The 24288-nt window shown below is 35.7% G+C and overlaps 1 protein-coding gene across 4 annotated transcripts in view; it reads left to right on the forward strand.

Moving 5' to 3' along the window:
- Nucleotides 1–24288, forward strand: part of SLC16A7 (solute carrier family 16 member 7) — a 177234-nt gene that overhangs the window by 61589 nt on the left and 91357 nt on the right. For 2 of the 4 annotated variants that reach the window (XM_064377285.1, XM_064377286.1), the window contains exon 2: nt 666–764. The gene's annotated coding sequence lies outside the window, so the exon portion shown is untranslated. The other 2 variants (XM_012436774.3, XM_012436775.3) reach the window with 2 other exon arrangements.

The raw sequence follows: 24288 nt of genomic DNA on the forward strand, positions 1-24288 counted from the left end.
AGTCAAAGAATATACAAGAACTGATAGTCAAATGTTGATTATATTTTTATAATATTTCTGATGTATTGTTAAACCTTGAATGTTTCACTGAATTGTTGCTTCAGTTTTTAATTAAGACATTTAATATAAATAGAGTTTTAATGTATTTCTGTAAAAATTTCAAAATATTACTTTATAAACAGACACATACATGTGCACACACACACACTCACATTCACATATATTTTTGTACCAAAAATGGAGAGAGACATCACTCAAAAGTTAAAAACCAGTTATTGGTTTGAAATACTGAAGATGCTGGACTGAAATGAGTCTTTCTGATGTTTTTGCAGGAAATCCTCTGCACCTTAAGATATTTTACTTGGGACAGAGAATATAAAGGCAGACACAAATAAAGGCAAGATGCCATAATTATAACATAATTATAATCACCAGTATAACTAGTGGTGATGTGAACAAATTTAATGAAATAATCTGTTCATATCTAAAGGGGCCTTTAAATAAAACTTTGGAGATTTAAGAGAAGGTAAAATAGCATTTTCAACCAGTGCAAGACAAAGCTACATGTTATTGAGTCTTTCAGATATGGAGTTGGATATATCTTTCATTTTTCTAAACATGCATCAGAATATTTATGTGGTTACTGTATTCTTTGATTCTTCTAGGAGTCAATCTTAAGATGTGATGCTTTCCTGTGAAACCTGAAACAAAGTAATCTTGGGAACCAAAGACTCTAGGACTCTTGGTGCCAACAGAGTTACTCTGTGAGTATCCTTGGTGTGTAATAATGTTTTCTTACATCTAGTTATTGTAACTCATGCTATTTATGCAATTGGTGAATCTTAGTGTGAATGCTAATGTTGGCATGACTACTGTTTTTCACGTTTTTTGAGACAGAGTCTTGCCCTGTCTCCCAGACTGGAGTGCAGTGGCCGATTTTGGCTCACTGCAATCTCTGCCTCCCAGGTTCAAATGATTCTACTGCCTTAGCCTCCTGAGTAGCTGGGATTACAGGTGCACGCCACCATGCCCAGCTAATTTTTTGTATCTTTAGTAGAGACAAGGTTTCACCATGTTGGCCAGGCTGGTCTCGAACTGACCTTGTGATCTGCCTCCTTGGCCTCCTGAAGTGTTGGAAATACAGGCATGAGCCATTCATTTTCTAAAACAGGACATATCTTAAAGTTGGTACTATTAGCTTCTAGTGTTTCTGTGATTCAATATACTGTGTGATCTTGATCAAGAGACTAAGCCACAGTTTCTCTGTATATAAAAAGAAGCTAAATATAAACTTTCTTCCTTAAAATGGTTATAAAAGTAGTAAATGTTAAACTTTTAATAATAATAGAATTATATTCTGTTTTTATTACTAACATGAATTCTGGTTTTAAAATAAACAAGAAAGCTAGAAGTATATACTTTTAGTTATTAACCTTTATTATTGGCACTTTTAAAAAAAACTACATTTTGAACAAAAATGATCATATTGGCATTTCTTTATGTTCATATTTTGTTTGCATAGGGCTTTATCACTCACAAAGTTTCCACACTCATGGTTCAATCTGATTTAATCCTTCATACAATCTTGGTGTAAAGCAGATCTGGGATTATAATGCCCACAGTACAGATGAGAAAACTGATGCTCAGCATTGTGTCTTGCTGAAGACTGCATAACTTACAAGGGAGATAATTTGAAATCCAATATTCTTATAACCAGTCTATATTCTTTTCTCTAGACTGTTCTTATAACTAGTCTATACACTTTCAAATAAATGTAGCCAACTATATTCATTTGGTCAAATTTGTATGTTTGCATTTGGATTGCTAATATTTTAACTAGTTTATAATTGGATTGCTAATATTTTAACTAATTTATAAGAGTAGTATGATAAATTTACAAAGTTGTGTTACCTGTTTGTTGTGAACAATTCCTAGACCAACTGTGTGGTTGTATTCTGTCTTCTACTTCTGTTGTATCATGTGCTCTGTCTTCTACCTCAAGTTCATGAACAAATCTTGGTATATCTATATAGTAGGCAGAATAACGGACCCCCACATCTTAATCTCTGTCATTTATGAATATGTTATATGGTAAGGGGAGAATTACGGTTGCAGATGGAATTAAGGTTGCTGATCAGGTGACTTTGAAATTATCCTTGATTATGTGCATGGGCCCGGTGTAATCACTAGGATCCTTATAAATGAAAGAGAGAAGGCAGAATGAAATATACTCAGTCCAGCCGTGATGGTTTGATGATGTAGGAATGCAGCCACAAGCCAAGGAATGCCAGTGGTGGCTTTCAGAGGATGGGAAAGCAAAGAAACAGATTCTCTCCTGTCTTCCACTCACACCTTGATTTTAGTCCAGTGAGACACATTTCAGACTTCCAACCTCTGAAATTGTAAGATGATAAACTTGTGTTGGTTTAAGCCATTATATTTGTGGTTGGTTGTTACAGCAGCAGTAGAAAACAAATACAGGTCAACACTGTGAAATTATGGAGAGCCTCAGAGTAGAAACAGTGGTTTCCGCCGAGAGGTTATTAGGTCAGTCATAGAGCTATTTGCTACTTTGATTGAATTTTTTGTTCTGTACTAAGAGTGTGATCATAGAGCTAGTTTGTAATATGTGATATGGTTCCTTTTGGATACATAGTTTACTAACGGAACCACCTTGCCCCTGCCTGTTTTTATTCTACAGAATATAGATCTTGGAGTGTTTGGGTTCAAATGCTGGCTCTGATGCTTACTAATTATAATCTGTTTGAGCATCAGTTTTTTCATCTGTAAAATGAGGACAGGAAAAATTCTTTTTAGGGCTGTTGTGAAAATTATTAATTTATGTTAAATGCTTAGAATAGTATTAATACTTGGCATATTATAGACTAATTAAATGGTAGCTATTATTATTACTAAATTATTCCTCAAACACTATTTTTTCTAGATTCATTCTCTTTATTCAGATATGGATAGGGAAGTATACAAAACTTCGGGATGAGTGCCTTTGTGGTAGAGGCATTTTAATATAATAAAATTATGTGAATTTTGTAATTTGTTATTTTACTTAATTTTTGAAAACCTCTTGTGCTTTGAAAACCTCTTCTTTGTCTGTTTTCATCATCATAAATATGTAGATGAAGCAAATTTGCATATTCTATAATAATTCATTTCATTGAATTTACTTATTCTGTCTTAGCTGTTTTATATTGTGAGCCTTTAGGTTTCTTTTTGATGTCACTACTTAAGCATAGAATATCTTGGTAGTAGGGAAAGTATGCAGCACCCTGTAATAAGGATCCTAGATTAAAAATATTTCACAAGTAAAGAAAACCTAGTCTGAAAGGAATTTTCAAAGACATTGTTAAGAGAGGAGCCTCTTAAGTGGATAAAGAGAAATGACTACTTCTGTCAATGCCCCATTCTCTGTGTTTGACAGGGGTAGTGGGTCTGCTTTAGGACTGGTGGGAGCATGTACTTAACTAGCCTTTTAGGCCTTCACCACAGTGGCTGTATTCCAAGGGACAATACATTAATTAATTCAACCAACATGTGTTACATACCAACTAATGCCAATAAATAAATGATATCTGTTCAAGATGTTCCCAGCATAGTGGAGAAGAACCAATGATCCCTGAAGCAGCATAGATTGTAGCAGTAAAGTTAGGCAGGGAGGTGAGATCTATTTACTCTTTCTAGCTACCCACACAAAGACCAGTAGCAGCATACCATGATTTCTTATGCAGTTTTAAAATGTGCATTGCTCTTACAAAACAGTTTGTCTGTGCCTGTCTTTTGACATCCTAGGTTTTCTCTAGTACTAGGAAAAACAAAACAAAATACATTTCTTACACAGACACCTGAAATACAAGGGATATCATCCCTTTAAATTGGATACTTAAAAACTATAATCACAGGCCTGTTGAGTATCTGATTAAGAAATAGATACCAATAATCATATGTTGTGTTTTAGTAAAGTGAGATTTCTGTTTTTCCTCAAATACATGTAGTATCTTTGTGGTGCTTTGCAGTCAATTTCTTCGATTTTCATTTTACAGTCTTACTTCTCCCACACTTTGCTAATTGGCATCTCATTTACCTGGATACAGCTAAAAATCCATTAAATTAGAAGGGGCTTTCCTTAAGGCAATTAACTTCTGGAAATGAGTGGATCTTCGGGTAACCTTAGAGAACTGTTTGAACATGGAAACTACAAAGGATATCACTCTTTTTTGACTCTGTTTTAACTTGAATCTAGCAGTTAACAGAAGGGTAGCAGAGAAAAAGAGAAACTATTTGACAAAAAAAAAACTCCAATGAGTTAGTGAAAAGTTTCAAGTGAATTATGTACCAAATACCTTGCTATGCCTTCTTTGCCTGTCTGTGCCTTTCTGTATTAAAACCACATCAAGAAATCAGTAGAGGTAAGCTGAGCATGCCCAGCTGTTCCCTAATATTCCACTAAGACACTCACTGTGTCCTCATTTCTTTTACATAGATTGTGGATTATGTGGGTTGATATAAATGCTAGCAATCAAATAATCAGACTTTTTCTATCATGCCGAGTTGGCCAGATTTACAGATTTTGGCAGTATCTTAAACCTAGGAAAATTTTTAAATTTTTGGTCTTCTTCATTCATAATAACATGGTTCAGAAATAATGAATTGAGAGTTTTTTATATGAAATAGTAATATTTGTTAATGTGTCTATCAAATATAAGTAAAAATGAGTGTAATGGTTTTAGATACAGGGGAATGTTTCTATGACAGTCCTGATAATTAAAATCCTAACATTATTTAACAGCTTTATGATGTGACAGCAGATGCCTAGAGTAAGCAGTTTTATTATTTTGGCTCTTACCTTTAGCATATGTGAAGGTAGGTGGTGATCAGTTAAATTATACAAGGTTCTATAATATGTGATATTGCTAATGCTACTTTATAACTCTATTTTAGCCTTGACAATTCTGGTTTTAATTGTCACACACACACACACACGCACACACCCTCCCACCGTGGGAAACTGAATTCTTAAAAATTTTTCTTAATGTATTTATCAGGTACAAGTGCATATTTCCTACATGCATATATTGTGCAGTGGTAAAATCTGGGCTTTTAGTGTTCCCATGGCTCAAGTAGTGAACATTGTATCCAACAGATAATTTCTCAACCCTTATCATCCTCCTAGCTTCCCACCTTTTGTAGGCTCCAATGTCTATTATTCCAGCAAGTGACTATTTGAGGAAAGAGAAGCTGACTTGTTTATCCTGGCATCCCTACTGTACATAATATAATGGGTTTTGTAGCTAGCTAGTCACTAAATGTTAAGTTAGTTAATTAAACACAAGGAAAAAATGTATTTGGCTAGTCCCTTTGACTCATCTATTTAATTCTTAAAACTGATGCTGACCTGAAGAATGCAGCTTGGATATATGGTCAAGTGAGGTTTCTCATTTGAACTTATCATCCAGACTTAGGCTTTGCCTTTTATGGGAAGAACCTGCCCTAATAAAATTATTACACAGTGTAGACCAGATCAGATGTGTCTCCTCTGTAGGAAGGCATTTCTGGAAAAGGGAGAGCCCAGAATGTTGCTGCATCAAGCTTGCTTAGTTTTTTTTTCAAAATTCAGCAACCAGATGTGGAATGGATTGAAGTGTTATTTTAACAGGAGTGTCTGCATTAGGCAATATTAAGCCAGCATGTAGGTGAGAAGCCTGGGGGTTAGAGAGGTTAGATCATATGTTGAAGATGAGAGAAGTAGAGTATAGGTCTGACCCAACTCTTCTAATACTAAATCATGGTGCAGTGTTGCTGTTGTTGTTATTTTATTTTGTTGGTTTTGCTTCTTCTTCTTTTTAAAAGAATCCTTTAAAGAATTTTTTTTAAAAAAATAATTATGCTGCATCATAGTAGTAAATAACTGGTGCTCCCAGGGGAATGAAGCCTAGTGAACAGGCTGAGGCCTGTCACAGTGCCAGTCCAGGGCAAAAGAGATTGATGTCCTCCATCTGCTGCTGAGGAGAGCACCAAGAAAGCCTAGTCCCCAGGGGAAACCCAGAGGGTAATAAAAGTGCTGAAGCTATGGGACTTTCAGTTTTAGGGCGTGGTTATGGCTTCTGTAAACTGTCTTTGCCATATAATTTTACATTGCTTTTTAAATTGTTATTTCCTGACATCATCATATGGAAGTTTTATACTTTTATTTAAAATAACTTAAAATCCCAGCCTGGACAACATAGCTAGACCTTGTCTTTACATAAAAAAATTAAAAAATTAGCCAGATGTAGTGGCATGTGTCTGTAGTCCCAGCTTCTGTGGAGGCTGAAGCAGAATAGTTTGAGCCCAGGCATTCAAGGCTGCAGTGAGCTTTGATTGCCACTGCACTCCAGCCTCAGTGAAAGAGTGAGACCCTGTCAAAAAATTGAAAAATACAATAAAATAAACTATGATAAAAATCCTAAAATAACAGCAAGAGGTTACCTTAAATTTTATTTAAGATATAAATTTGTTTTGAGTGTGGAGAGATCTCATACCCTGTGAGATGTGACTGAGACAGAAGATTTAATGTTGCCTCAAACTTCATTTATTTATATCTGGTTAATGACTAATGCCTTTGTAGTGTTTTTAAAACCAGGAGAAACAATGTCTTTTTATTTTACAAATGGCAGTAAAAAGCCAAAGTGCATTAAAGTACCCATACTAGTGTAATTGGCAATAGCAATAGATGGAAACTACACACCCAATTGTATTGTTTTATAATATATTCTCTGGTATTCCTATGTGGAGGATAGGTGATTGGGTGGTTGGGTGGGCATAAGATGCTGTGGTATGTGAATGTTGGGAAGGGGAGGGAAGTTGTTGACCAGTTTTGATTAGTAGCATGCCATTGTCTGCATTTGTATTAGATGTACATTTTAGGCAAAGATTTGGAGTTTTAGTTAGAGAGATTAGAGGTTGGGATAACAAGGAGGCTACTAAACTTATTGGTGCCTGTGGAAATTAGGGAAAGAAGATAGATTTGACTTCTTCTGCAAGAAGAATTTACAAGGATTGGCAACTTTGGTTTCATGTTAGAGAGGAGGAGACATTTTTTGCTGACTCTGACTTTGAGCTGAGTAGCAGAATGTTAGTGCATTTAATAGAAAGCTGTGGGGCCACAGTGCACGCTGAGAGTGATGGCAGGGAGCTAAGTGGAATCCAGGGTCCTGAGCTAGAAGGATATTTTTAAAGCACTTTCTCTCTGAACGTGTTTCCTCTATTGGTTGAATACAGTAGAATCTTCTACTGAGTGGATAACAGCCAAGAAAGGAAGGATCTTAAATGTACCATGTACTCAAATCACCTTTCCAATAATTCTGTTCCATTAGTGAGCCACTGTTGTCAGCAAGAAGGGGGAATCCATTAAGATGGTAGAATACTTGCATATTTGTGTTTAGGACCACCCTCCCCCAATTAAATTTTTCCATGAAGTATAGAAACTTTAAAGAAATTATTCTATGAAAACAAATTTGACTGATGGCATCTCTCTCTTATGCTTATTAAGGTTAAAAGTGATGCCTTTTTAAATTATAGCTCTGAGAGATAATTAATGTGAATTGTTTCCTTCTGCTGTAAGCTAACTTTTAGCTCCATTGTATTTCTAGAATTTAGAAAATAGAATCATTGTTAGTACTGCTCAATGAATGTTAGGATTATGATACTCTTTCCAGGAAAGGAATAGAAAAACAATATTTTATCCAGATGAGAAAAGCAATGTGTTATATTATTCCTATCATGTTTGTGAGCTTTGGATTTTGTGTTTTCGGATTCATTTAGTGCTGTTTTCAATTCAAAATATATACCTGAGCTTTCTGTTCTTTAGAATTTCTTGCACTTTTTATTCAGATGAAAAACTTGGACTTTGCACATTAATTCAGTTTCTACTCAGTTATAATGCAAAAAACATCATAAACTCACAAGGGAAATGTGTAAAATGCTTCGTGAAACTTGGGAATAATATTATACATATATCTATGGCCAAGAATGTATTGTAATATTTTAAACACAGAATTAATAACCTGTTCCAAGGGCACAAAGGCTGTTTATCAAGGTTTTCTCCTAAGACTACCTGCATTTCCTCTCTCTCCAGTCCTCATATTATTGAAGAATTTTGGAAACCGGAAATTAAAAAAAAAAAAAACCTCACATGATGCTATTTTTGGAGTTAGTCTTGAGAATTTATAACCTTGGCAAAAGTTAGTCACCTTCAGCCATTCTTTCCCCAGGGCTCCTGGTGAACAGGTCTGTTTTGTATTTGGCTATTTCTTTTCTCAAAGGTGCATGTAGAAACTACACTGTGTTTATCTTAACACCTCACAGAATTTAGTTGCTCAACTTTAATAACATGATTGCTGTGTGCTTTAAGATATATTCTTGTAAAAAAGGTGAGTCAAATTGTTGAAGGTGTTACTGTGATTAAAAAGGTGAGTAAAGTTAATGTTAAAGTCAGTTCATTATATTTGCTATGTGTTTTACATCAGCAAACATTAGCCCATAATTTGCTGCTTTAGGTGACTTTTTAATTTTTGGTGGATTTGTTTAACATGTTTATTTAAGATGTTAAAATAATTTAGTAGGAGAAATAGCTTATGTGAAGAAAAATGAATTCTACCTTTAGGAAGAAAATATAGAATTTATAATTTGAACTCTTTAAACTTTTCTAACATGTACATTAGACTTAACAGACCATGGTTTCTATCAGTGGATAGTATTTTTTGAGGATTTTATATTGTAATGACATTAAGCAAAATAGTACAAAATGGGTACAAAATACATTATGCATACTCCTGTCAATTTTGTTTTCTATAGATCTTATCAAGTTGTTTTGTGATAACATAATTTTTACATATCAAACTTATGTCCTTGTATTTCTCTTCTTATTTAACTTTCGATTATTTTGTAATAATACTAACTAAAACAACTATACATATGGGAACCTTAAAAATTATTTTTCTTATGTAATAAATAACATTAACTGAATAAAGTTGATAATTATTTCTTTGCATAAAATTGAGTCTTATTGTCATGTTGTTAATATAAAAAGGTAGTTGATAAAGCAAACAATATTATTAAAATTTTATTATTTTGCCCTTTTTAAGAAAGAAACTACTTTGAGGTATATGTACGAAAGGAAGTTATTCATTGGTTAATCATTTACATTACATTAGTTATTTTACCCCATGTAAATGTGTTGAACACTTACTAGTCATTAAACACCTTGTTTCATTGGGACAAAGAAGCATTTGAAGAGTTTTCAGTAAATATATGGACTGCTTTTGATTGTCAGATGTACTATATAATTGTGAAATCCATAATACAATTTGTTCACTGTATTAAAACCTCAGTGAATGTCTAATTTTGTACTAGATTAATTTCCTTATGCTTTTATTTCATTTTAGTTTTTAAAACTTAAGTTTAAAAACTAAAATGTTTTAGTTTTTATGTAGAATTGATAGAAATATACTACAGAATTTTTGAAAGCATTTTCTTTATTTAAATACATAAAATTTCTAGAGGTTATTTATGTTATTACCTGGTTATTATTATTTAATGTCATATGCATTTAGAAATGCAGCCTATAGAAATCTTTGGGAAGCATATTTTACAAGTGGCTATTGCTTAGTGCTTAGACCTAAATAACTGTATCTTTCACATAGGAAATCAGATATTTCTCATCCACTGATATGGAGGGTCTAGCATGCTGTCTGATGAAGAGAAACATGTGCCTCGAATCCAGACAATCTAGAGTTGGAATCCAGGATCCAATATTTCTCAGCTATATGTTCTTAAATAAGTAATCAAAACTCTGAGCCTCAGTGCCCCAATAGGAAAATATTTATTATAATGTCTATCATGTGTGGTTTGGAGAATGGGATAATGGGTATAACTTATTTGGCAAAATCCTTACCTAGAATATGAGAAGCATTTAATAAATGACAGCACTGCATTTTCCCAAAGACTATTGTAATTTCTTCAAACACAAAGATGGTACTAATGATCTATCACCAGATTTACCCTCACAGAGGGTAGGGGACCCTTTGGGACAGAGAGCATACGTTTACAGAATGGCTGACCAGGTAGGGAGTATTATGTGTGATGAAGAAACAAAATGAAACTGACTGGTTCACAAGAGATACAACACATTGACCCTGACCTCTTTATTATTGTTAATAACTTAGAGTTACATAGTGTTATACTCAGCGAAGGGTCACTAAACTATGTAGTATAGCATTTCTGTAATATATATTATGCATGATATTAAATCACATGATGGAAAATGTGCTTGAAAATGTGGCTACATCAACACAGCACGAGAAGGTTAAATTTAGCAGTTCAAATTGCCAGTCTTGGTCACCTTCTTTGACCCATGATATAATTTAAGCCAAGTTTACTTTAGATTCTGAAAAGTATGAACTAATCGTGCATGTCAAAGCAGGTCTTGAAGAAGAGAAAGAACTACCTTTCCCCTATTTGAGAGAAGTGAGGGAAGGGCAAAGCAGAGTCTCTGGAGATATGTGTGTAAGTTTACTTGTAGCTAAAAGTTAATGATCAGTTGCCTCTGTTCTTAGTCCTGAGCCCTGAGAAAAGTGTCAAACGCAGGTTCTCTCTCTATTCAGGTAACTTTAAAATTTATATAAATCATATTTACGTTAACTGTAGTTTAGATTATAGACGTGTTTTTTTTTTTTCTTTACTGTCATGTGATTTCATGCTCTAAGCATATTGGAATAACAATGAGAAACTTTATAAATACTGGCTAATGTAAACGTATTTTACTTTTGAAGTATACTAAGTTAAAGCTAAGAAGGAATTCTGTGTTGTATTATATTGGAAGAGAATTTTTAAATGTTTTTATGAAACTGTCTATTGTGGTTCTTAATCCTGCTGGCTGAAAGTTCATAATTATTTAAAATAATGTACATCATATAGTGTGTCAAGTCTTGGCTAGTAAGGAAAATTAAATCTGAATCTTTATTCACCAAAATTATTTTTACTTCATATTATAATGCCAAAAGTAACCTATTTTTCCTATTTGAAATCATTGTATTTTATAGCTTGTAAATGTACTTTATTGAAAAAAATAGTAAAAAATAAATTGATTTTTATTATAAGGCTTAGGCAATTTCATTCCAAAACATTTGGAATAGTACAATATTATGGTATGATATGAAGTTATTATACAGTTATAATTCAGGGATGCTATATGTATAATTTAGGTATAATAAAAGACATTGCTCACTAAATTTTACAGTCTTCGAAGCAGGTGTCTAAAAATAAAAATATTACCTTCATTTACAGAGTAATCATTGTGCATTGAGCCCGCAACATAAAGAGATACATTGCTTGAGTTACTGGCATCACAAAATAGAGTTTATATATATATATATATATATATATATATATAATGGTGTGTGTGTGGGAGTGTGTGTGTGTGTGTGTGTGTGTCTGTGTGTATTGGTTCTTTCTAAAGTGTCTGGCCATTGTTATCTTTATTCAGCAGGTATCCAAAGCCAAAAAGCTTGTTTTGGCTGGATTTAGATTCAAGTAAACATCAAAAGCTAAATGTTATTATGGTACTACATATGCAGTTTTCTATTTGTATTCTTTTCAAATTGAAATTAAATGTCAGGCAATGATTGATGATTTTCCAATTGAAGTTTGGAGCTGATAGGAATCTGGAAGAATGTAACATTTCATATATGAGGAACTACGTCCGGAGAGGGAAATAACAACAGTTACTGGGAGTGCTGAAACTAAAATCAAAGTCTCTGTTTACTTGCTGAAAAGTAGAGTTGATGCTTATTAGTCAACATGTTGTTTTTGAGAGAAATCATATTTTATTCCTTAATTCATTTCCATTTTTAAGTATATCTAGATAAGGTATAGTTGTATAGTAATATTTTCCAGATTTACCCTTGGCATTGCTAAATTTGTGTATCAGTTCAATTTACATAATCCTATTGTGGATTTGCTTAGGTATTTAAGTTCTGTTTACAAAAGGAGATTTCTCAAGGTTAGAGAAGAGAGTGATATGGTTTGGTTGTATCCCCACTCAAATCTCATCTTGAATTGTAGTTTCCATAATCCTCACATGTTTGGGGAGGGACCTGGTGGGAGGTATTTGAATCAATGCTGTAAAGGGTGTAGGTGACTGAAAACCAAGCTTAAAGTCTCAGTAGCACAATGAACTTGCTTTGCAAATCATGGATAAATTGCATAACCTTTAAGAGCTTCTGTTAAGTGAACTATAATTGGGGGTAAGAATAATAATAATGCTTCCCTTCCTTGTCTAGTGTGAGAATAATGTGAATTTATATAATACTGTACCTGGTAGACTATAAGTTCTTATTAAACACTTTCTAGGGCTGCCATAACAAAGTACCATAAACTGGGTAATTTAAAATAACAGAAATTTATTCTCTCTCCTTTGGAAACTAAATATCTGAAATCAAGATGTCAACTAGGCTGTGCTTCTTGGAAGCTTCTAGGAGAATATCCTTCCTTGCCTCTTTCAGCTTGTGGTAAACCCAGGCTTTTCTTGATTGTGGCAGTAAAACTATAATCTATACTATATCTTCAAATGGCATTTTCCCTGTGTTTGTGTCTTCACATGGCTGTCTTCTAAGATCAATCGTATAGGATAAAAGCTCACCCTACTCTATTGTGACCTCATCTTAACTAACTGCATCTGCACTGGCCTTATTTACAAAAAAGGTCATATTCTGAGACACTGGAGGTTACAGCTTCAAGAGATCTTTTTTGAGGGACACAATTCAACTCATCACAGCCTGCTTTCCAATCCCCTCCAAATTTAAGTCCTTCCCACATGCAAAATATATACATCTGATTCCAACATCCCCAAATGTCTTAACCACTCCAACATCAACTCTAAGTCCAAATTATCTCTAAATCAATTATGAGTGAGATTTGGGGTACAGCCCATCCCAGAGCAAAATTCCTCTCCATCTGTGGATTTGTGAAACATGGAAAACAGGTCATCTATTCCCAAGATACAATAGTGGGATGGATAGAGAATAGATGTACTCATTCCAAAAAGGAGAAATTAGAAGGAAAAACAAATTAGGTCACTGACCTAAATTTACTGGTTTCAAGCAAGTTTAACCTAGTAGGACAAATTTTAATAGGTTGAAAGGCTTAGGAATCATTATCTGTGGCTCAGGACCTTGTCTTCTGGGTTCATCGTGGTGGTCCTAATAGCAACTCTGCCCTCTCCACCCTGACTGCTGGAACCAAAGAGGTAGGCCTGCCCTCTAGAACTAAGAAATTCCCTTACTCAAGGCCTATGCATCCATGAGTCTCCTTTGCCTTCATGCCATCCTGTCTCTGTTTCTTTCTATGCATTTCTGTTAATAAAATACTTTCAGGAAACGTTGCCAACCTCTTGTGCAATATGAGGGTCCAAGGATCAGACAAGAGGGTCCTCTACCGATCTTTTCTATATACCTGCGTCTCTATTCCTGAATTCGAGGTTCTTTATTCTTCTCTTACGGTTTACTACATATGTATGCTTCCCTATATAATATTTTATTAATATCATTTTACAAGTTACCAGATGTCACATATTGGCATCTGAATTAGTCCTTTTAGAAAATCACATACTTTATTTGTTTAATGATATGTTTTGAAATGATATGGTTCAAAGATATAGCTTTAGGTAATTTATTTTAATTCCTATATATTTCATTCTATGAATATGTGTACTTTAATTATGGATTCTCCTACTGACGTACATTCTCCTATTGATCTAATTTTTAACTCTTATATACCATGCTGCCATCAAAATTCCTTTATATTTCTTCTCATGCACAACTGTGCACACCTAAGATTAAAATAGATAATTGTAAGATATGCACATATGCACAGTTTTCCCAAGTAGTTTTTGAAGCATAAAAGCATTCTCACATCCTGTACTTGTTTGGAAGCTATTAGAATTTAGGCTTTAAGCCAATGGAATAGCTTCAATCAGTTTTTGCTGTAAAATTCTGCTAGTGTCCCTTTGGCTCCAGTGCAAATATATATATACACACACAGATATATATATGAAAAAATGAAACTGTTGCTCATCACTACCTATCGTCTCAGGTAGTGATGAGCAACAGTTTCATTTTTTTATTCCTCCATTCAGGAGGGTTTGAAGGTATGGAAAGCAGGCCGGACCGGCGCCAAGCCTGTATCAGCGAGACAAACTTTCTTACCTCCCATCTTGCATGGAGTACTTAGAGTCCCCTCTACCATGCAGAGCATGAACTTCTGCTTCATTGACTACTTCCAGTCCTATATCCCAGCAGGCTCATTGTTTCACCATGCTGTATTTTCCTTCTGTTTCTGGGCAATGGAGATGCTTCTTCTTGTTATACTGTTATTATTATCATCATTTTGGTTAGATGTTTAATTTGTTTCTCCCTTTTCAGATTTTTTCTTTATCACCATATGCTTGGAGCAGAGAGGTTACATTCACAAGGAAATTTACAGCACCATGTTGATTCTTTGGCTGACTTTGGACTAAAGGTGGATAGCAAATGATCAAGTCTAAAGTGCATCACAATTTTGTATTGCCTATTGCAACAATTACATATGCATTGAATTCTAATAGTGTGGTTTGCAAACATGACATTCTTATATAATAATTAAAGAGCTTTATTTGTGTTCTTACCTGGTTGGAAGGCTGTGCCATCTCTCTATGAAATTAGTCCTACAAGTGTACTTTATAGTAGTCCAAGGACTTTAATTCAAATGCAGTTTTGGATCTAGTCAGCTATTTGACCTGAGCTTTAACAAAGCCATGGAATTCTGCACTCTAAAGCATAAAAGAATTGACTTTGACTCAGGATATTTTGTAGGCTAAAGTCTCATTTCCATCACCTCTATAATAAAATAACTTACAAGCCTCTTATGAAATTTGAAATTTTGAGCAGTATGATAAGGATGTCAGAATGACTTTGCTACATAATATTTCCACATATAATGAAGCTAACCTCTTGAATTAAACTTTTAGCATTTTTTATCTGAGTGTAGAAGAACATTTGCCAAAATTGATGAATTGGTTTTGGGATAATAAATATTGAGCTGTTCTTTTTGACAATGATTGGCAAATAGATTCAGTTGTTTCTTGAAGTTGATTCCAAAATTTACTAGTAAGAATGTGTCATAACATAGAATAAATGCTGGAATTGATAATCCCATGATGTTGAACAAAATTAAGCCCAACTCAGTAAGGTAGTACACCGTGTTACTTATAGACTAGACAAGTTGTCAGCGAACACGTTTTTGTTGTTTTTTTGTCCACAAGTAATGTCTAGTAATTTTTGTTAGCAATAAAATACTTGACATGAGCATTCAATTGGTATATTTTCTTCTCTTTTGTGTAGTGTACAATCATAGGAGTGAAAAACTCTCATATAGCACAAAAGGAAATTAACAAAAATGAATAAAATATTATGATATTCATTTCTTACTCATAACACGGAACTTAATATTGGAAAAGGTTTATGAAGATGACACTGCATGTTTAATTCTGTATATCAGTTCTTCAAATGACTTAAGTCTCTATAAGTCTTTGCTGTGATATTTGTGGGAACATCATTGGTTATCTAACTGGAAGAGGGCATTTACTTTATCTGTTATTCAAGGATATCATTATCTATCTTGAGAGGAATTTTTGCAAATATTCTTGTTGGATTTTTTCTTTTTACTCTTTCCTTGTTACTTGAAGAAATCATGGTCATCACTCAAGGATCAACCAAAATGGTTTTATGATCTCAGGCTGGTTTAGTTATACTGCCTTATACAGTACTTATTACCATAGAGCAGCTTTTCCCAACTAGATTTTGATAAGAAAATTATTCCCCAATGACCTAAGCCTTACACCTAATTTATCCATTTTATGTGTTCAATTAACTTTTCTCCTTTACATTGTTTCATAATATTTATGTTATTTTAGAAGAACTAAGAAAATAGTCACTAAAATAAATTTCCATTTTTAGGAATTCAGATAATTCTAGCAGAGTAAAGTTGCCATAGAGTGTTATACTCTTCTTTTCCTTGTTATTATCTCTAAAAGGATTATATACTCCACGAAGGCATAGACTGTATCTTGTTTCATCTTTATACTCTTAGTCCTAGCACACTAAACTTCTGCCACATAGGAGTTGTTTGATAAATATTTGTGAATTAAATGATAGAAAGAGACATGCTTCTTTTGGCAAAACTTTGTTGATAGAACTGTTTAAGGTGACAGGTAATCCATATCACTGTGTTGCGGGAGCTTAGATTACACATGAACTAGTGTTGACATTGGAAAGGGCCAGTCAGGTGAGGAGAGCAGAGGGAATCTGAACTGTGCTGATATTTTTTGTCAGAGCTCCAATGTTATATGTATTGCTAGTAAGTCTGTTTAGGTTAAGTCAAAATTCCCTGCAGTGCTATCATATCTCTAAAGTAAGAGGTAGGCCAGGAGCGGTGGCTCACGCCTGTAATCTCAGCACGTTGGGAGGCAGAGGTGGGCAGATCATGAGGTCAGGAGATCGAGACCATCCTGGATAACATGGTGAAACCCCATCTGTACTAAAAATACAAAAAATTAGCCAGACATGGTAGCATGCACACCTGCAGTCCGAGCTACTCGGGAGGCTGAGGCAGGAGAATCACTTGAACCAGGGAGGCGGAGGTTGCAGTGAGCCGAGATCAAAATACTGCACTCCAGCCTGGGTGACAGAGCGAGACTCCATCTCAAAAAGTAAAAATAAAAATAAAAAATAAATAAAATAAAAGCTACTGGGAAGAAGGTGCAGAAAAGAGGAGCAGTGTTGCAGAAATAAGGCAGGAGATATATGTTCTAATAGAAAGGGCTAAAATTTAGGCAAGGATTTCAGTCCTTTGGGAACTGGCGTGAAAAGCAGCAGGCAAGATAGAAGTCGTGCTACAGAGATAGGAGTACATTTGGAAAAGGCTGTTACTCCGGTGATATTCTGGTATCCCACATTACAACGGATACAACAGGACAGAAGACGGATCAAATTCAAACATACTAGAGAGTTTGGGATTTCTAAAATACTAAGACTCAGTTACAGTTGTCTCATAAAGTGGTAGGGCTGATCCTCTGCTTTCAGGTCATCTTACCCATAACTAAGAGAGTCTGGGTCAACGAGGGCAATAATGGAACAAGGCCTATGCCTGTCATTTTTCATAGGGTGGTGATGAGACGGGTCCTAAGACATCCTTACAACCTACAAGAGAGGACAGACTCAAATGCAAATGCACAAATGGTTTTCAAATATCTACTTCTTTCACATATTCATATTTCTTATTATTTTATTCACTGGTCACAGTGTTATGGGCTGAATCTTTGTGTACTCCCAAAATGCCCGGTGTGATGGAATTTGAAGATGGTACCTTTTAGAGGTAATTAAGTCATGATGGTGGGCCCTTGTTCTGATGAAATCAGTGCCCTTATGAGACAACAGATAACTTGATCACTCTCACTTTTTTCTTGGATAGAGGAAGGCTAAGTGAGCACACAGCAAAAGAGCCCTCAACCTCACCCAATCATGTGGCACTCAGATCTCAGACTTGCAACCTGCAGAACTGTGAAAAAACAAATTTCCATTGTTGAAGCCACCATTGTATTTTGTTATGGCAGCTAGTACACACATCAGATCACATGTTCAAGCCTCAAAGTAAAGGTAAAAGAAAAGTGTTAAAAGAAGAAGATGCAGAGAGCGGAACCATTTGTGGCCTATTTTGTAATCAACCCTAATTGTGCCACAGTTTGAAAAAATATAATGCATGATGTAATAAAATCTGTGTAGGGATTATTTATTAATAAACTATGCTTCTTTTGATATACAACAAATTTTTAAATGAACACTTTTAGAAAAAAAATGACCCTGGTCAGATGTCCTGATGTTTTTTAGCATTTCCACTTTCCACATCATGCACTTGCATATTAAGTATACTTCAGGACTATAATGTGTTTACTAGATTTGCAGCTGTCTCATATTTCCCAGTTCTATATATATATATGAAGCCAAATGACTAAATATTTCTTTAAATCCTCCTTCACATAATGTGTTTAAAAATTAATTTTTTTATTATTTCATTGCCAGTTGACCTTCAGGCAAATTGTCAAGAAATTTATGAGGGTAACAGCTTGAATATGTGTACCCAAGTGTCTCTTGAGTAAAATATGACTTATGGCTTTCTTGCTCCTGAAATGATTAAGTCTCAAAACCTGAAGTTGACAGCAGAGTCATTGTACAGATTGATATTCTCAATGACTAACGTTTGACAGAATTTGCTTCTGATTTATTATGCTTCTAGGTAAAAACAATTTACTTCATTTTTTAGTATTTTTACTATGTTCTTTCACTAATTGGATAAAAATAATTTTTTATATTGAATATATGTGCATTTTGAATAAACTAATATTTTAAATTAAACTTTTATTTTTTAAAGTACAATTTTTTTTAATATGCTGATGTGATTTTTGCTGTTTTCTTTTTTGATGTCAAGTAGCTCCTGATTTTTTTAATAGTGGCTAAAAGCAAACTATTACTCATACAAACTCTATTTAGTAATGATTGGATTTTTTTAACCATTTATCTCTCCAAACATAGCAAATGTATGTGAAGAACAATCATAAACAATTAGGTACAGCCCCCACTAACTGAATTTATGATTTCTGAAAAATAGAGAACTAAGAAATCACTTTTCTCTTACACCTCAACTACTCTAAATTATTATAATGTTTAATTTATTTAAGAATAAAAGTATGCCACATTAAAGAAGGAAACAAAATGCAAAAAATGGAGGGAGTGAAGATAATACATAATGTCTTCCTAGAGTATTTTTTATCTACTAGTAGTTAAAGGGACATATTTTTGTTGTATGTTTCCTATATAATTTATACTTCTTACCCTTATGCAAATATTACTTAAAATCTTTTGATAAATGCAAATGTCACTTGAAATGAATTTCACCTGCACACTATTCCATACATTGACAGCTTATTTTAAACTTTATTATATGTTTTAGCCCATTGCTTTTGTGTGTGTGTGTATTAATGTGGCAATTAATGTTTTTTCTTAGAAAGGTTTAATGAGTAGTTGTGAATTTCTGATGCTTTGAATTTATAATGGAATCTAGGATGAGTTCTTGAGGCTGCAGTATTTTTGTGAACTATAGTTTCCTTTCTAGTAAAAAGACAAAATTGAGGTTTGCGTGTGAAGAGGTTGATCCAACACATCATTGTTGGGTAGGCCAGAGGCATACTGGAAGGGGTAACACTTAAACTGGAAAAAATTGAACATTGAACATTAAAATATTGAAGATTTTTTTTAAGAAGCTCTGAATCCTTGTATACAAATGTTTATTAACAAAGCTAGTACTATTTATAGCTTACTCCAAATTGGAACTTACTCCAAACTAAACATGTTATCTTCTTTTACCCAAAACTTGTCTCAATAAATAAATGGTTTCAGTGCATCTTTCAGGTCAAATATCTGTCTCATTCTCAACCCCTCTCTTTTCTTCCACTATTCTTAGCATCCACCTTCCAAGTACAGCAAGATTCTAGTTCCTTAATTGCTCTCAAATCTTCCCTCTTGTCTTTCCCTAAGGCTACTGTTTTGTCTTGGCTTTTCTAGATTGCTTACAATAGAATCTAATAGTTTGTTGCTATAAACTGTCTTCAACTGTCTTCTTTACCCTGTCTCTAAAATGCAAACTAGCCAAATCATTCCCTTACTCAAAAACCAGTATGTAATTTCCAGAGCTTTAAGAAGAATGGACGTATGCTTTTCTACCCTAATTTATTTCCAACTATATATGTCATGGTGCCATGCTGTCTCTTACTTTCAGGACATATAAATATTACAGGATCTTTGGGTGTTGCCTCACTAGCCAGAAACCTCTGTGGCTAGTGACACCTTTGCCCAAGTTTTTACTCTAGCCTGGTGGGCTGATTCCACCCACTTGACCTGGCAGGCTGCACTCAGCTCACTCTACTGGCGTGAATCTCATACCTGCCAAGAGTGAGCCAGGTGTGGAGTGGCGAGGGATGTGTGAGCAAGTGAGCATGGGGTTCAACCACTGCACACAGCAAGGTATGCTGACTGCAGTCACAACCCTGGCTCAGGGAACTCCTAGGTCTGGGCTCCCTGAAGGGCCACAGCTCTTCTCTCCTTCTTGTCACCTGCAACATGGCGAGGAAGGGGTATGTTTTAGCCATGTTTGTTTTACAGCTCTTTTAGCCCCACCATTCGGTGGATCCTGAGTTCTCGTCCTGTGTCCAGGAAGAATGAGGTACGTGAACAAGTGGAGGGTAAGCAAGGTGAAGAAAAGTTTTATTGAGTGATAGAACAGCTCAGAGGAGACCGATAGTAGGTAGCTCCTCTCTGCACCCAGCATGTCCCGATGAGTGTTCAGTTCTCATCAGAGATGATCTCCTGAATTGGGTAGCTCCTCTCTGCAGCTGGTAGGCCTGATGTCTGCTCAGCATTCAGCAGAGAGAAGACTCAGGAGTAACTCTTCCACGTCCCATCGTCTCTTTGAGTCTAGCTGAGTCCAGGGGTTTTATGGGCTTCAGATGGGAGGAAGTGCATGCTGATTGGTTCATGGGCAGCCACGGGTAGGCCCAGAAAAAGCACTGTAATTTCTCATTCTGGTCCTTGGGGCTGGCAGCCAGGCCCCCAAGCTTTAGGCCTTCCCCAGCTTGTAGGTGGGGCTTCAATAGGAACCGACCCTTTTCTGCCCAGGAGTCTGTCTGCCTCCTGAAGCTGTTCATACTGCCCAGGCTGCTCATGCCAAGGGGTGCCTGCAAGCCAGTGCCAAACTGCCCTCAGCCTCCACTTTGCCTCCCTGCTGTGTTTGTTGATGCCCAAAGTCCAGGGGGCTGAGGCAGCAGGGGACTGGCATGTCAGTGCTGCCCCAAGTGAATGCACACCCAGTTGGGTTGCAACAGTGCCCAGGCTCGGCCTCAGGTTTGCTCCAAGATCAGAACAGGCACCAGGAGCAGAGAGAAGCCAGGCTGTGGTAGCAGGCATTTCTGAGCTTGTAGGGGCAGGAGGGCCTTCCCAGGCCCCCAGGAGTGCAGACACGCCTGCATCCACAGTGTGGCTTGGGTGGCTGCAGCTGCACCCAGAAAGGTGGGGCTCCTTCCTGCCTCCAGCTCCCAAGAGCATAGGGATGCTCAGGTCCCCAGCCATGGCTGGGTGGCTGAAGCTGCTTCCAGAGACACAAGACTCCTGCCTTGCCATGTCAGAAGGGAGTGGAGCTTCCACCTATTCCCAGCTATGTGGAGCCCTGGCAGTGCCCCTCCCACTACAGCTGGCATCATGGCAGTGGCCACTGTAGATGGGCCACCATTGCCATCACCAATTGGTATTTTTTTTGTTAACTATCGCCACTTCCAATTTCACCCTACCCAAACTCGTCCTAGGGGTTAATCTCATTCTTCAAGACAGTTCAAACCATTCAGTGCAACCTTAACTCTTCTTGTTATAGTTACTTAACTACCATTATCTAGGTTAGATTTATTCTCCTCTTAGCCCCATAGAAATCTGAACTTACCTGTCTCATGATGTTTATCATATGATGTAATTATCTACTTCACATTATGTCCTTTTATAGATCAGAGACTATGTCTTATGTTTTGGTCATTTTGTATTTACAATGTCTGGCACAGTCTTTGGCATAAAATGAAATACCAAATAAACATTTGGTGAATGAATGGATGAATGACTGAATGCTGGAAACATGAAAACATTAGATGCAATGTTCTACCTTGATTTCATCATAAGTGCAGAATTAGAATGAAGAAAGAAGCATGGTAAGTAAGTCTTACCTCTAAGTATAAAAATTAAGGGTAGCAAGTTATTGCCACTGAAATGATCATCTCAGAGACAGGCAGGGTCTGTAATTGAAGACCAGCACACTTAATATTTCATAGCTTCAAGCTGTGGAACCTATTCATGTTAACCATTATTACAATGCTCATGTGTTTTTCCTCAGTAATGATTAGTAATAATCTGAAAAATAAAGATGTTTTCTGCTTAGCTTTATTGGCATCAAGAAAAAGCAAGTTAGGGAGACTATCCCACTTTGCAGTCAAAACTTCCAAGAATAGAACTTTTACAGAGGATAGAGAGGCAAAGGACCGTAAAAGTAGAAACCAGTCCAAGTCTGTGGGGCTTATAGCCAAGAAAGAATGAAACAGGACATCAGTGAGGTGGCCCTGAGAACTTCCGAAAGTCCTGAGGCTGAACATCACAGAAGATAGAGGACTTTTTCCAGTGTAGTGTTTTCAAGATTGTTTAACTAGATTTGAAAAATATCCTTGGATTTATAGGAATTATGCTGTCTTATTTCTTTTAGACTGAAAATTAGTTATCTTGATTGCTATTGGGTTTTGGATTGAGAAGGAGACAGATAGGAGAAAAAGAAATTCTTTAGCTTCTACTCTTCAGAACATGTGAAATGAAAATTTCTCCAGCTTTTACTTTCTTGGCCACTCTCTGCTTGCAAACTTTGTTTAACCTCTATTCCCTGAATGATTAATCCCTATTATAATATCCTATTTACTTTTTATATAGAATGCAATCTATAATTATCTTATTTACATTTCTAACTTTCTCATTGCCTCTCTCCTCTACTAAAATTTGTATCCATGTTTTGTTTAGCCCTGTAGCCACTATAGTTGGCAAATAGTAGGCTTTCAATTGATATTTGTTGAACAAATGAATGGATGAACTGATGAACAAAAAGGGAGTTAGGTTGATAATAATAATTACAGTTCTGCTGACTGTTCACCCTTCATTTGCCTTTACCATGACCCTGATTTCTCTGTAAAGTCCTCCACCAAATATTTCTGGGAAGCACATGAGCTGAGAGAAAAGTCAAATGAGTTTCGCACTACTGCTTTCTCACCATTGCTAATGTCCTCAGTGGAAAAAAACAACAGCAGCAATAAAAACACTGCCTATGTAAAGTTCTTTTCCTTTAGTGTTTCCAAAGTAATTCATTCCCAGATACCCACAGCTGAGGTGCAGGCAGCAATGGCAAAAATGCCACCTGTTCAAATCCATGCCACACCTGACCATCTGAATCTTAAGGCATCATTGTGTTCAGAATCTCAAAGTATTTTGTGAAAACAGCTTCTATAGCATCAGTTCTTAAATCACCTATCCTCTGGAACCTCAAATTTTCCTGCAGGCTAGTTCAGTGTCTGTATCATGCCATCCATCTTGTTTATTGTTTTAGTCCCTCCTGGGCTTCCATGAACTGTACTGTCTGTCTGTAGCCACACTGCAAAACACACTGCAAGTAAACTCCTAGAATGTTCTTCAGTTCACTAGCTCTGTAAGCATACAGTTTGGAGTCCCAGCTTTACTCATGCTAGCAAATGCTGTGTGTGTGTGTGTGTGTGTGTGTGTGTGTGTGTGTGTGTGTGGCTCATTGCAAATATGTTTTTATAGAAATGCTTCAAAAATTGTAGAAAAGTTGTTAATATGTTTTTTCCTAACCAAATTATCTCCTGTAATAATTTTCCTGTTCATCAGGAGTTGCCTACAAGTTAAAGGGAGATTTAAGCATGGGAAGGAGGATAGAATGAAAAGGAATGAAGAATAGTTCTCACCTTGCAGCTCCTTTCAAGTTCAAATGTTTCTGAACATAATATTTCAAACAGTGATTCAATGTATACTATTTATTCATCTCGTATTTGTATAGGGATCTCTGTGTCACTGGCTACTTTGAGAGGGTCAGCTGTGGGCACATAGGGAACCAATAGCATTCAGGTCATTTTTGTCTGAGGCCCCTGAGGAACATGGCTCAGTTCAGTCAGAACCCCTCTCAGAATAGGTCTATTTCCATCACCTACAAGGACCAGCTTGAAGCCAATTATAGTCCTGAGTCCCCAAGAATCTCATAACACAGCTTCATTCCACAAGGTCGTTGATGATGAGTTTTACAGGCTGATCCCAAAGGAATGTGTTAAACTGACCCTAGAAATTCCAAATATAATTCTACTGGTCATTAAAAACCTTTTAGGAAGATTAAACTTACTTTACTTAGTTTTACTTAGCACTTTGTGAATCCTGTACCTCATTTGTGGAAATATATTCAGCTTTTAAACAAAATCCATTGAGTAGATCTAAACTTTATCATGATCTGCAGATAAGGATTCTAGCAGCAATGTCTGTTTTAGCATTGCATGACCAACAAACTACATGT

This window comes from Aotus nancymaae, unplaced genomic scaffold (assembly GCF_030222135.1).
Source record: "Aotus nancymaae isolate 86718 unplaced genomic scaffold, 86718_ANA_hifiasm-v0.15.2.pri h1tg000016l, whole genome shotgun sequence".
Lineage (NCBI taxonomy): Eukaryota > Metazoa > Chordata > Mammalia > Primates > Aotidae > Aotus > Aotus nancymaae.